Source organism: Macaca thibetana, chromosome 9 (assembly GCF_024542745.1).
Source record: "Macaca thibetana thibetana isolate TM-01 chromosome 9, ASM2454274v1, whole genome shotgun sequence".
Classification (NCBI taxonomy): Eukaryota; Metazoa; Chordata; class Mammalia; order Primates; family Cercopithecidae; genus Macaca; species Macaca thibetana.
This window is the reverse complement of record NC_065586.1, coordinates 107,275,350-107,291,013: the sequence shown is the minus strand read 5'-3', so window position 1 is coordinate 107,291,013 and position 15,664 is coordinate 107,275,350. Positions and strand designations below refer to the sequence as shown.

The 15,664-nt window shown below is 40.4% G+C and overlaps 1 protein-coding gene across 11 annotated transcripts in view; it reads left to right on the top strand.

Annotated features, from left to right (window-relative positions):
• Positions 1-15,664, top strand: part of BBIP1 (BBSome interacting protein 1) — a 1,212,900-nt gene that overhangs the window by 970,871 nt on the left and 226,365 nt on the right. The gene's annotated exons all lie outside the window — the stretch shown is intronic.

The window sequence follows — 15,664 nt, the reverse complement described above, 5'->3', positions numbered from 1 at the left end:
AAAGCCTCACACTTTAGGCTCCAGGGAAGAGAAGTTAACCAACCTAAAAAACTATATTTTGTAAGCAGCAAAACTCCTTGCAGTAACCACTCAGCCCTATGTGATTTGTTGGACCTCAGCAGAGCTATTCAGATGGGAAAATCGGGGGAAATCATTTCATTACTGGTTAAGTCAGGGAAATATCTGAAAAGTAACCATTAGATTGCTATAGAAGCTGAACATTTTCAAAGGGAAAAGGTAAAATTAAAAGGCCAAGGGAAAAATTTATCTTGTTTCTAAAATCCAGATTTAGATGCTGCCAAGAGTCATGCATGACACACAACCCCACAACATCTTGATGACAAGAAAGATTTAATAATTACTTTTCTTAAAGATTGATGTACTTAACCATTCTTCCAAAAACACCGATGTGGGGTGGGTAGGAGAGGGGATAGGGAACAGACGGAAAGTGACAAAATGCGCCAATCGCTCGCATCACGTCACACCAGCAGTCGGAAGTGGAAGTCAGTCAGCAATGATGGCACTGCCATCTATGGATTCCACTACCATTGGCAGATTTCATGCGTACCCACTGTAGACAAGCCCTGGCCTATAAAAGACAAAAACAAAAACAAATCCGATAAGAGGAAACATTATAGGGATGGGTGTTCCTGGTAAACTCTTTAAAAATTATCTTTTAATGACTTAAAAATTCTTCCAAGGTCTATATCAGGGCAGGCAATTGATGACACTGGTTTGATTGTGTAGGGGAAAGGGCCAGACAGGGGTTAGAAATGAACACTTATTGAGTAGCTACCATATGAATATCCTCCTGTAAGCCTCACCCCCACACCATAAGGTAGGTAATTAGTAAGACCATTTTATAGCTCTTGAGTTCAAAATGGTGAATCAACTCAAGTTCACACTAGAAATGATGAGGCCAGGTCTGTCAGACTCCAAAACTTGTGTTTTATCCAATATTTCATGCCCTACACCACTCTCCACTCAAAGAATCATTCATTTCTCTCCCTCTCTCCCAATTATTATTTTATCGATAATAACTGGAGCTCATTAAGAATATGAGCCAGGTCTGTCTTGCTCAAAAAAATATTTGAGGAGGGACACAGGAAAGAAGGAAGGAAAACTGGTCCAGGCAGGCCATTGGTCTTCCGGGGCTTGGCACTTAAGAGGCCCCTAAAGTCTAATATATGAATTCAAACCTGCAATTATTATAATATTTATATAATACTCTCCTTTATTCTTTATGCTTTCAACTCTTTGGAGTCCATGGAGAGTGTATGCAGATTAGAACTTACCAACCAAACAAAATCTAAATAAACAAGAGAATGAGTCTGAAGTCGCCATAATCATTGCTAACATTTTTTTGACCTACATGTCAACTCTCCGCCTGGCACTCATCTGATCATTTCATGTAAATTAACTCAGAGAATCTCCATAGCAATGATGTGAGGTAGATACTGTTATCATTTCCACATTACATATGAGTACCAAGGCTCAGAGGTGAAGCCACGTGGCCGGCTAGGATCACTCACCCGATACAAACTGAAGCAGCTGGCTCCAGAGCCCACGCTCAAATCTACCATGTTAGTCCCCAGCAGCTAAGGACACATCCCATAAACTATGCCTATCCTAGACTTTTCAGCCATGTCTGGATGAGAAGGCCTTGCCTGAAGAAATAAGGAGACTAGAAAAAAACAGAAGTGGAGTTGTCCAAGTTCTGTCCAAACATGACAAGCCAGTGTCAGGAAGGGGTAGAAGCTTCACATACAGCTGCCCATGAAACCATATTCCAGCCCAGCCCTCAAAGACCCACATGTACCCTGTCAATGGAGGGTAAAAAATGGCAGACTCATTTGCTACAGCAGGTAGCACCTTGATGCAGACATCATCCTCCGCCTCATGGGTGCTGGCCAACTGGGCACAGACAGCAGATGGCAGGAACAGCCACAGAAATGGAGGCAGAGCTGCTGCTGTCTGCATCCCCCAAGTTGAGAAAGCCAGAGCTGGAGCAGCAGAGACAGCAGATGCCTTGGGTTACCAACAGGAGAACAGATGTGCTCACCAGTCCTTTAAGGAGGGCTGGCATTTCCATAGAATGCATGAGGTAGAGCCAGAGAAATCCTTATTTTTCCTCTATCATCAAGACCCTACTTTTAGTCCAGGCTGGTGTAATCTGGAAAGTACAGTGATCTCTATACAGAAAAAATAGAAACAGCAGACAGGCACATATGTACATGTACACACACGGGTTTGTATGTGTATGTATGTGTATAGACACATGTATAATCACATCTTCATTTATGAATCCAATGAGTACGCACATTTTCTTCTCCGCTGAGTCAGAGTCATTTGAAAATGTAGAGAAAAGACTCTTAACTCTCGGTGTAATTTCTTCCATTTTCCATAATGGAGAATTTCAAAGAGTGTTTCAGGAGAGAACCACTTGGAGCAAACCTCTGGGACTCATAAAACGCATAGTGCCTATTTTTAAGAACTCACAGCAGCAGTACTCCCCACTCCTCTCACCCCATCCCCCACACACACGCCCATTGCTACAGCTCTCTGCCTTTATGTTGTTTTTTCAATTCTCAGGGATGCCTGCTTCACATCCCCAACTTGTTTGTAATTCCCTTTGGCTAGGGATGGGTTAACTTACCTATTTCCCTCCCTTCCCACTGTCCAGCAAACGGCCAAGCCCAGCAAGCCTTTACTCTACATTTGGAAGTTGAGAATTGAGAAGTAGACTCTCTCCATGCCACCTCCCATCCGCCTGCCTGCTTCACCCCTAGGAACCACAATTTCCAAGTCTGGAATGATCTGTGGAGATGAAGTGAGCCAAGATTAGGGAATCAGTGTTGAAAGATCCTGTGGAGGTCGCTTGTTCCATCATTCACTCAGCAAATGTTAATTGAGCACTTACAGAATGCCATGCAATTCTTAAAACTTGATAGAAAGTCAAGCAATGGGATTAGCTGCTTCCTCGGTTGTCAGTCCCTTACTTTCTATATAGTTCTTAATTATTAGAAATTTCATTCTGTATTGAGTCAAAATCTTTTTCCTCATAACTTATCTCCTTTTATTTGGATATTACACTGCATTGTAATTGAACTGTGATGATTTAAATGTAAAAAACAAAACCTAAAATGTATGGGCAGGGGGAATATAGGGGAACATATAATCTGAGGTCAGGAGAGATGTTTTTATATGACACCAAAGAAAAATTAAGTAACGTTTTGATGAGTTTGCCAATATAAAACCTGAAATACGCATACACTAAATCAAAGGCAAGAAGTGCAATGAAAATCAATATTTGCAACCTAGATGGCAGACAAAGGGCTAGTAGTCTTAACATTTAAAACTTTTAAAGCAACTAAGAAAAGGAAAATAGCAGCTAGGCAAAAGACACAACTAGGTAATTCATAAGATTTAAAATGTCGAATATGAAATAAAAAATATTTAACCTCACTAATAATTCAAAACATACAAATTAAAGCAAGATACCACATTTCCCATATAAATCTGGCAAGATATTTCAACATCATAGTGCCCAGCACTGGGGAAAATATGGAGAGACAGAGATACTCTCACACTTGGTGGTGTGGAATGATTTGATCACACACATCAAAAACAAATAAGCAAACCAGTAAATCCAAACCTTCAAAATGTTCGTAACCCTTTAAATTCTATACCTTTTACTTCTAGGGCTTTATATTAAGGAAGTACTCAAGGATGTACATAAAAATTTATTTCCAAGGCTATTCTGCCCAGGATTCATTACATTACAGAAAAATCAAGGAAAAATCAATGTATAAAATAGAATTTTATAAATAAATTATGCAAATTTGTAAAATAGAATATTTTACAACACATAAAAATGTCGTTATGGAAAAGTAATGACTTTGAAAGTTATTTACAATATTTAGTTATATAAGAAAGTCAAGTTGTGGCCCCGTGTGGTGGCTCACACCTGTAATCTCAGCACTTTGGGAGGCTGAGGGGAGGATTCCTTGAGTCCAGGAGTTTAAGGCCAACCTGAGCAAAATAGAGAGACCCCCCCCAACTCTACAAAAAATTTAAAAATTAGCCAAGAATGGTGGCATACACCTGCGGTCCTAGCTACTCAGGAGGCTGAGGTAGGAGGCTTACTTGAACCCAGGACGCTTATTTGAACAAGGTTTCAGTGAACTGTGATCATGCCACTGCACTCCAGCCTGGGCAACAGAGAAAGACTCTGTTTAAAAAAAAAAAAAAAAAAAAAAAAGCCAAGTTGCAAATAAATCTTTTCAAAAATACAATTATATTATAGATATATCTTGAATACCTGCCTAGGGAAAAGAAATAGAAGGTTATAATCAAGTGGATTAACAGATAATTGTCAGAGATGGGATTAAGTAATCTCCATATACACAGCTCTCTCTCTACCTCTACCTCTCTCTCTCTCTCTCATATTTGTAAATTTTCAAGTTATTTTACAATGGATATGAGTTTCTTTTCTAACAACAGCATTTCGTATTGTAAACTTCAGCGTTTGGGGTAGCTTTGCCACACAATTAGTCCATGTTAAGTCTTTAATAAAAAATACAACTCAGAGACTTTTTTTTGGTCTTGTATAGTTGGCTTTTTGAACCTAAATGCCAGCCTTTAATTTATCCCTGCAGAATGCCATCATTTTCCTTGAGTTCCAGCCTGCTGGGTGGGGTCTTTTGACTCCTGTTGCTGTCATGAGATGCGTGAGCATCCTGGCGCTGCACCTTTGGGAAATTTAATAAGCACGCTTTCCCTTTCCTCCTCCGCCAACTGGGAGTACAGAATAGAGAATGGGCCACTCTGGGGTCTTTCCTCTGTCTCAGTCCTGCGTGGGCAGTGGGCCTGGAAGGATGAGAAGCAGAGAAGTTTGACATACCAACAGGCAGGGAAAACAGGGATCAGAATGGTAGAGGAGAGGAAACGGTACCAAAACAGAGATTATAGGGAGGAGACAGAAAAACATTCTGCCTCCAATCTGATTACACTACCAAAGAAATAAGACCTCTGGGGCCAGCTCTCCTGGCTGCCTGCCTTGTCCGCAGGCCCGGGCACTGTGGCCGGCCCACACTGCATCACTCACTTAAGTGGCAACGATATCTGACAGACAGAGCACCCAGCCCCAGCCCCGTGTGTCCCTAATGTAGTTAGAGTTGGAGAAATTATTCATCAGAGAATAGACTAAAGCGGTTAGTGTCCCCTGGATGCATTAGGGGCAGGTTCTGTCGGCTTCGGCAAAGCACCTCTGTGTGCTTATCCTGAAAACCCCTGAGCTGGCTCCACGCTAGTGCCCTCGTTGCTCATCTCCAGAACCACAGCCAGTCCCATGACTCACTGCCATGCCGCCTTTTCACAGCCCCTTTCCTCTATCTTCGTTACCTTCCAGAACTTTTCCAGGCCGCTTGCCTCCCTCATCCCTGGGAGCTCAATCCTCAGCTAAGAAGCAAAGTGCTCCCAGCTGCTGTCTCTGCCCTTACCCCTCACCCAAAAGGTCCCCTGTCCCCAGGCATCTCCATTTGTCCTTCCTGTCCTTTAGGGTCCAGCCGCAGCCACCTTCTCTTGAAGTCTTCCCAGCTCCCACTAGCCAGAATTATACCTCTCTCTAGTGCTCACAGGGCATTTTCTTTCATTTTTCTCTAGCATTTCCCAGACAGTGGGGGTGAGGTGAGGATGCGGAGAGCCATGAAGAAGGATGTCAGCTCCTACGGGGAGGAAAGACCACCACTTCTTGCTCTTCCATGCACTGCATGGAGTATAAAACCATGTACATGGGGTTGGTGTGCATTGGCTTGAGTTTCCAAGGTTCTGATTTCCTGTTAAAAAGCAGGGTTTATCAACATTTCCAACAAACCTTATTACATAAACACCTACCTACCTCATATTCTGAAGTCTGAGGTGAGGAAAAGATCCCTACTTCACAAAAGAAACTCACCATAATTATTATAACGATTACTGTTATAAATCACCTTCGTTTACTATGCAGGGGCTATGAACCAGGGCCTATTCTATGTTCCCTGACTATGGTTTCTCATCTTCGCAATAATTCCACAAGGTAAGTCTGAACTCTGCAGAAGTTTAGTGACATGCCAGAAGTCTAATGACTGAAAATGTATGAAGTCAAGATTTAAACCACAGATCTAACTACATATCCATATTCTCTCCATTATTCAGTGTTCCCTGGTAAATGTTAAGACTCTCCCTGCAGACTGTGAGTGACTGGGCTGTACTTAAGAGTTTTTGTTGGAGTAGAACAGCATCATGGTTAAGAACATGGTTCTGCAGCCAGGCCAACCAGGTTGAAATCCTGGCTCTGCCATTTACCAGCTGTGTGTCCTTGTTCAAGACATTCACCTTCTTCATAACTGAGCTTCCTTACCTGTAAAACAGCAAGGTGGCTCGATGAAATCCTACTCTTTCAGTCCTGTGCACCTGGAACATCATGGCCATGAGCTCATTAAACCCTAAGAACAGCCAATAAAGGTAAAATCAGTTTAGCAGGGAGGCTCTTGAGGTGAAGAGCTGAAAAGTGTTTTGAAACTACTGCAACTTAGAAGATCCTTCAGAAATTTAAAAAAAAAAAAAATCCAGAAGTATCCTGTAGGTAATTTGAAAGCTAGTTTATGGTTTATAGAATGTTTATCACAAGCACATTTTCAGACACACAGGTTTACCAATTTTCCTAGCATCGTTGCCTCCTGAGAAAGGGTGGTCAGGGAATAAGGTGCTGAAAGGAGCCCTGTGTTCTCAGTAACTCATTCAGAACCTTTCCTTCAACAGGTACTCAATGCCAATAGATAAAAGTCCAATTGCCTCAGCCTTCCCTCTATGAATCTTATCAAGCTCAGTCTCTAACCACTTCCCACATTAATCTTCCATTTCTACATATTGCAAGCTTCTACTCATCCTCCAATACCCCACTCCAATGTCCCCTGCTCAGTACAGCTTTCACTGATCTCTGTAGGGCGAGATCGTTGTTACTACATCCGCATTGCCACAGTACTTTGTACAATTGTCTACTATAGGCCTTCTTACATTCTATGCTAGTTAAAGGTTTTTGTATCTGCCTCCACTGTTATTCATGAATAGTGAGCTGGGCAAGGGTCAGGGTCATGTCCTGGTCAACTTTTAATTTTAAATGTCTAATACCTGGTACATATCAAGTACCAAGTCAATAATTTTTAGTGCACATATAAGTTAATAAATAAACTTCAATGTTAGTAAAAAAAAAAAATCATCTGGCTAAGTAAATAATAGCTCCTTCCTCAGTGTCATCGTTGTCAAGAACATTAAGATCCCAGCAATACAGCCTGTGTAACTAAAAAAAAAAAAAACAAGAAAAAGAAATTGAAAAACATAATATCTTTCCCAAGATAAGATTTTTAAATATGCAGGTCCTATTTCTAACTGAGAAAACCCTCTGCGGACGATTTTCTTGCATTGTTCTCCTAAATGTCAAAGGCACTCAAGAGGCTTTCTTGGAGGTCTGAGGTGGAACTACTTTCCTCACATGATCAATCTCTTCACAATGAAATTTCAAAAGCACACAGGCCATTTGAAGGTTGACTCCTGCTTTTGGACAACACTGGAGGTTGTGTTCACAGGGAAGGCACACAGTGGGCTCCTGGTAAATATTTGCAGCACAATGAGTGTTTATTGTGTGAGGCGCTCTCCTGTGGTGCTGTTGGAAGTCAACTATTCACACGCCTCTGATTCAACTACCTCAGTTATGAAGGAAAAGGCAATGTTGCAAGGAAGAAAAGCTTTCGGTCAGATGACCCAAGTTTAAGTGCTGGCTCTGACACTAACCAGCTGGGGGACTTTGGGCAAATCATTTGCCTCTCTGGGTAACAATTTCCTCATCTGTAAAATAAGAGTATCTCCGCCTGCCTTGTTGTAGGGGTTCTGCAAGATCAATACTTGCAGTAGACCCCCTTATCCTTACTTTCACTTTCCACAGTTTCAGTTACCTGAAGTCAACTGCAGTCTAAATATAGGTTGAATACAGTACCATAAGATATTTTATGAGAGAGAAAGACTGCATTTACATTACTTTTATTATACTGTATTGTTATAAATGTTCTATTTTATTAGTTATGTTTACTAATCTCTTACTGTGCCTAATGTATAAATTAAACTTCATCATAGGCATGTATGTTTAAGAAAAAGCATAGTATATATATGGTTTAGTACTATCTGAGGCCTCAAGAATCAACAGGGTGTCTTGGAACATATCCCCCTCAGATAAGGGGGCAATTGCTATATGTCACCCAGGCCAGGCATGGTGGTCAATAGATATCTGTCGTGTATACAGACCATGCTTCTGTGGCTTTGCTAGATTTCTTTTCTGACCCTCAGCTTTGGGACCCAGAATTGTATTTGTATCTATCTCACAAACATCCAAAACAAGAAGATGAAAAAAGAGCGGAGACCAGAACTGAAGGATTAACTCTATGGCAGAAAAGGTGCCTTATCTGAACTAGAGACAGGACCCAGGGAAACCCTCTGGGAAAACCATCTCTCACACATGAGATGCTGAGTATGATATTGGGAAAAATTAGCAGAAAAAATCCATTATTTTGTTTATTTAAAATTTGACAAAGTTCCTTCCTTTAGGGTAAACAGTTACTATTTGTGACCAATTTTATGCACATGCACATTATCAAATATCTGCTCATTTCACCTGACTATATGTCACTATGCATTCTGAATCTTCATCATGTGTCACTTGTCGAAGTCAGACAGTTTTTATTTTTAAAAATTAAAACAATGTGTTGGCTCTTGTTCCAAGACATTTGTGATATTTGTGACCAAGAAAAGAGCAACTTTAAATGTATATGTATTTTATATATATATAAAAATTACCATTCTAATAGGTATAACCTAGTATTACCCATTAATATAACCAAATATTAATTGCCATCCTAATAGATATAGCCATATGTATATAACCATATGTGTGTGTGTGTATATATATATTTTATATATAGTTATACCTATTAGGATGGCAATTAACCAAGAAAAGTGGAAAATAACTAGTGTTGGCAAGGAAATGAAGAAATCGGAAGCTTTGTGCTTTGCTGGTAGGAATGTAAAATACTGCATCCATGGCCCACAGACAATATATAGCAACTACACAATCAAGTTTACAAAACAGCCAGCTAACAACATGATGAAAGGATCAAAATCTCACATATCAGTATTAACCTTGAATGTAAATGATCTCAATGCCTCACTTAAAAGGCAGGGAGTGGCAAGTTGGATAAAAATTAAGACCCAACTGTCTGCTGTCTTCAAGAGACCCATCTCACATGTAACAATACCCACAGGCTCAAAGTAAAGGGATGGAGAAAGATCAATCCGGCAAATAGAAAACATAAAAGAGCAGGGGTCACTATTCTTATATAATGTAAGGACTTTAAACCAACAACAGTGAAAAAGGACAAAGAAGAGTATTACATAATGATAAAAGGTTATATTCAACAAGAACATAACTATCCTAAATATATACACACCAAACATTAGAGCACTAGATTCATAAAGCAAGTTCTCCTAGACCTACGAAAAGACTCAGACAGCCACACAATAATAGTGAGAGGCTTCAACATCCCTCTGATGGTGTTATACAGATCATAAGGCAGAAAACCAATGAAGAAATCCTAGACCTAAACTCAACACTTGACCAATTGGACCTAATAGACATCTACAGAATACTCTACCCAACAATCACAGAATATACATTTTTCTCATCTGCACATGGGACATATTCTAATATCAACCACATGTTCAGCTATAAAGCAAGTCTCAGTACATTCAAAAAAATAAAAATCATACCAAGCACATTCTCAGACCAATGTGCTCTATTCTTCTAAAAATAGAAACCAACACCAAGAAGATGTCCTTAAATAATTTTTGGGTAAACAATGAAATTAAGGCAGGAATCAAAAAATTTTTTGAAATTAATGAAAACAGAGACACAACATATCAAAATCTTAGGATGCAGCTAAAGCAGTGTCAAGAGGAAAGTTTAGAGTGCAAAATACCTACATTAAGAAGTTAGAAAGATCTCAAACAAACAATCCATCATTGCATCTAGAGGAATCAGAAATTTTTTTTTTGCTTTTTTTTTCCCTTAAAAAAAAAAAAAAAAAAAGCTAGCAGAAGAAAACAAATAACCAAAATCAGAGCCAAACTGAATGAAAGTGAGATGCAAAAAAAAATCCATACAAAAGATCAGTGAAACCAAAGGTTGGTTTTTCGAAAGGTTAAACAAAATTTACACAACTACTACCTAGATTAACAAAAAAAAAAAAAAAGAGAGAGAAGATCCAAATAAGCACAACCAGAAATGACAAAGATGACATTACAACCAACACCAGAGCAATACAAAAGATCCTCAGAGACCGTTATGAACACCTCCATTCACACAAATCAGGAACTCTCAAAGAAATGGATGAATTCCTAGAGACACACAACCTTACAAGATTGAATCAGGAAGAAACTGAAAGCGTAAACAGACCAATTACAAGTTCCAATATTGAATCAGTAATTTAAAAAAAACCACTACCAAACAAAAAATGACCTAGACCAAATGGATTCACAGCCAAATTCTACCAGGCATACAAAGAAGAGCTGGTACCAATTCTACTGAAACTATTCCAAACATCAAGGAGGGACTCCTCCCTAACTCATTCTACAAAGTCAGCATCATGCTGATACAAAAGGCTGACAGAGACACAAGACAAAATACTCCAGGCCCATATTCCTGATGAACATGGATGCAAAAATCCTCAAGAATAGACTAGTAAACTGAAGTCAGAAGCACATCAAAAAGATAATTCATCACACTCAAATAGCCTTTATTCCTAGGATGAAAGGTTGCTTCAATATACACAAACCAATAAATATGATTCACCATGTAGACAAAATTTAAAACAAAATTCATATGATCATCACAATAGATACAGAAAAAGCTTTCAATACAATCCAATATTCCTTTATGATACAAACCCTCAGCAAACTAGGCAGCAAAGGAACATACTTCAAAATAATAAGAGCCATCTATGACACACCCACAGCCAATATGATACTGAATGGGCAAAAGTGGAAACCATTCCCCTTGAGAAGTGGAACAAGACAAGGTTGTCTGCTCTCATCATTCCTATTCAACATAGTACTGGAAGTCCTAGTCAGAGGGCTCAGGTAAGAGAAAGAAATAAAAGGCATTCAAATAGGAAAAGAAGTAAAGCTATGTCTCGTCACTGATAATATGATTGTATACCTTAAGAAAAACTCTGAAGACTCCACCAAGTGACTCCTAGAGCTGAGAAATGACTTCACTAAAGTGTCAAATACAAAATCATTGTACAAAAATCAGTAACATTTCTACACACCAATAATGTTCAAGCTGAGAACAAATTCAAGAATGCAATCCCCATTAACAATAGCCACACACACACAAAAAAAAACTAAACTAAAATACCGAGGAATACAGCTAACCAAGGAGGTGAAAGATCTCTAAAGGAGAATTACAAAACACTGCTGAAAGAAATCATAGATGACACAAATATTTGGAAAAACATCCCACGCTTATGGATTGGAAGAACCAACATCATTAAAATGGCCACACTGCCCAAAGCAATTTACATTTCAACATTATTACTATCAAGCTACTGATGTCGTTTTTCACAGAGTTAGAAAAAAATCCATTCTAAAATTCATATAAAACCAAAAAAGAACCCAAACAACCAAAGCAATTCTAAGCAAAAAGAACAAAGGTAAGCATCATATTACCTGACTTCAAACTATACTACAAGGCTACAGTAACCAAAATAGCATGGTACTGGTACAAAAACGCATAGACTAATGGAACAGAATACAGTACCCAGAAATAAAGCTGCACACCTACAATCATCTGATCTTCAACAGAGTTGACAAAAATAAACTATGGAGAAGAGACGCTGTTCAATAAATAGTGCTAGGATAACTGGCTAGCCACATGCAGAAGAATGAAACTGGACCCATACCTATCACTGTATACAAAAATTGATTTGAGATGGATTAAAGACTTCAACTTAAATCTTCAAATTACAAAAATCTAGGGGAAAAAAACTAGAAAATACCCTTCTCTGTATCGGCCTTGGCAAATAATTTATGGCTAAGTCCTCAAAAGCAAATGAAACAAAAATAAAAATTGACAAATGGGACCTCATTAAACTAAAGAGCTCCTGCACAGCAAAAGAAACTATAAAGGGAATAAACAGACAACCTGCAGAATGGGAGAAAATATTCATGAACTATGCATCCAACAAAAGTCTAATATCCAGAATCCATCAGAAACTTAAATTAACAAGCAAAAAACAACCCCATTAACAATTGGGCAAAGGACATGAACAAACACTTTTCAAAAGAAGATAGACAAGCAACCAACAAACGTATGAAAAATTCTCATCATCACTCATCGTCAGAGAAATGCAAATGAAAGCCACAATGACATAACATCTCACACCAGTCAGAATGCCTTTTGTTAAAAAGCCAGAAAGTAACAGTTGCTGGTAAGGGTGTAAAGAAAAGGGAATGCCTATACACTGTTGGTGGGAATGTAAATTAGTTCAGCCACTGTGGCAACTAGTTTTGAGATTTCTCAAAGAACTGAGAGTTGAACCACCTGATTCAACTCAGCAGTCCCATTACTGGGTATAAACCCAAAGGAAAATAAATCATTCTACAAAAAAATACATGCACCTGTATTTTCATCACTGCACTACCCACAAGAGTAGACACAGAATCAACCCAGGTGCCCATCAGCAGTGGATTGGATAAAGAAAATGTGGTACATATACACCACGACATACTACACAGCCATAAAAAGGAATAAAATCATGTCCTTTGCAGCAGCATGGATGCAGTTGGAAACCATTAACCTAAGACAACTAACACAGAAAAACAGAAAACCAAATACTACATGTTCTTACTTATAAGTGAGAGCTAAACATTAAGTACACACGGGAACTTAAATATATATATATATATATTGCATTTCAGTGACAACACAGTGATGGGGATAGTTCTCAATTTCCCTTTAATTGTTTCAATACAATAGCTGGCAAGCTGGCAATGGGGGACACTTCCCAAGTTGGCCAACTTTAGTTCCTTTCTGGAGATCTGCACTTGGAAGATTCTGAAGGGACATGATTTTCAATTCCTCCTCTGGAGTGTCCGAAACCTTGCCAACAGAGTTGGCAAAAGGTGGAACTAGGCCATTCTTCTCCTGAGCGTGGGACTTCTCCGGCTGGCCCTGCACTGAAAACAACCCCACCCTGTAGTCCTGTCCTGAGCTTCCATATCCGGCCACCAAAATGACCTGCTGGGGCTCCTGAAGATGATGGCGTTAGGTAACCAGAACTAAGTCAACAAACTGGGGTTATCGGCTTAATAGTTTAACAGGCTGACACTCCCAGAAAACATATTTGTATTTTCACTGGGCTTTCTGGAAACAATAGTTTAAATCAAAGGAGCAAATCCCTTCTCTTGACAAATATTTGTTGATTATGGGACACACAGCTACAGAACACTTTTCCTTTCAAGGATATATAGTTCACGTGTTGCAGCTGGCTGTCGTGAAGGTCTGAGTTAACCTGCCCCAGTCGAAAGAACAGAAAGCTGGGTGGACACAGATAACCAAGGGCCCCTCTCTGAACACTGGTCCCTTGCTTATAAAAGAGACTCTTGGACTCTCTGAGCTTTGGTCCCCTGGCTTCTGTAAAGGAAATTCTTGGGCTGTAAAGGCCTTTTCAGTTCTAAATTGAAACTGAAATTCACCAGCTCAGCTCCAGCCACTCAAGCCTCTCAGGTTACCCACCTGAACCACATTCTCCACAAGATTGATGGGTAAATAACACTGCCTTCCCACCCAGTTAATCTCATAGGTTGCCTGAACAAAAAGCGAGGCGTCTGCAGCTTTCCTCCTCCGTGTGTTGTGGTTATTCGATTACCGCCCCCCGCAAGTTCCCAGATAAATTCCCTTAACTTAAAACTTAACCTTTGAAACAAACTGAAATTCATTCTCAAGTGAGCTGCAGTAAGGCCCAAGAGGCACCTTGCTTTTCCTGGCTGAAAGCAGGCAGAATGCACATCCCAAGGTGGCTCTTGGTCTAAGTGGATGAGGGGTTCACTGCTCAGCACCCTTAAAGGAGGCAGGAAAGAACAGGGGGAGGAGAAGGAAGAGCTGTGGCAACCTGTCCCCACTCTGCCCCGCCCCTCAGGTAGCTCAGGCCCCGAAAAGCAATTCCAGCACAAAGGAGTCATGATTCTCTAATGGAAGCAAGGGAGAGAGGACGGAAAGGGAACCCTGGGATCAGGGCAGGACCCCTGCTACCCATGAGGCTGACTGAATTAGTCCACCCAAGAGCAGGAGAGTAGCTGCCCACTCTTAAGCACTCAGGCAGGTCAAGCCTGTGCTGTATTCTTTATGGGCATTACTTCATTTAATTTTCAAGTAAGGCAGAAACTATCCTTTTCTCTTTATAAAGGGTGAAACTGAGACACAAAGAGGTAGACTGACCCTGCAAGAAAATAAAGTCATAGCTTCTGTCAGGTCCAAATAACAGGCTGAAAACATTTTTCAGAGGCTTAATTCATAGAATTCCTTTCACCCACTAGTCCGCAAGGCATTCCTCATTTTGCCAATTAAAAGTGGTTGCTTCTTTGCAGCTCCCAACCTGGAACACTTTCCCCTTCCTCTGCCTTCTTAGTACAGATGTGAACACCCTTAATACCCCTTTGGACTGGCCTTGGAGGGCCTTGTCCACTGTGGATCCCAACTGAGTTGGGCTCAGTGCTGGAGCCAGACATGCGTGATGACACATAGAAGACACAGGAGGAAACCATGAGAAAACGGGATGCTTTGCAGAACATCCTTCCCAGGGATGCTAACAGTGAGAAGATGACCAAATACCCTGTTCCCATCGTCCAGGCCAGAGGGCCGGCAGGGTTGACCCTTACCTGTTGTCTATAACTAACACCAAGGCTGGACCTTGTATCACACAAACCCACGTATTTTCTTAGTCTTATGGAGTCTTTTGCCTTGAAAATATCCAACAGCTGTGCATTCCGCAGTCAATTGTACATTAATCATGCATCATAGGGGAAAATGCCATCATTGCTTCCAAATCTGCTAATGTGCAGACAGGCACCCAGCTTCTGAGCTGCAAGGGAAGAGAGGCAGGTCTCCAAATTCCAGCTGGCTCCTTTCGGCTTGCTGCGAAGCCTCAGACATCTGGCTAGGAAGATTGGCTAATGTGCCGTCCCTTGGCTGTGGCATGCATGATTACATAAAGGTTTGAGCACCACTTGACAAAGCCTCGCTTGCTCTCTCCAGCCCTGTGATGATCTGAGACGCCCACCTCAGCTCACCTCTTTTCCTTCTTTTTTTTCCTCTTTCTTTCTATTTGTTTCTTTCTTACTGTCTGTCACTCTTTCTGGCTCTCTCTGTCTCTCTCTCCCCCACTCCAACAATTCAGGGCAGTGTACGTCAAAAAAACAAAAGTATCCTGGAAGCAGTAATTGTTAACAGTTCCTATTTGCTGAAGACCTATTATGCACCAGGGACTTTGCACGCACCGGTTCTAAACCTTATCAACAC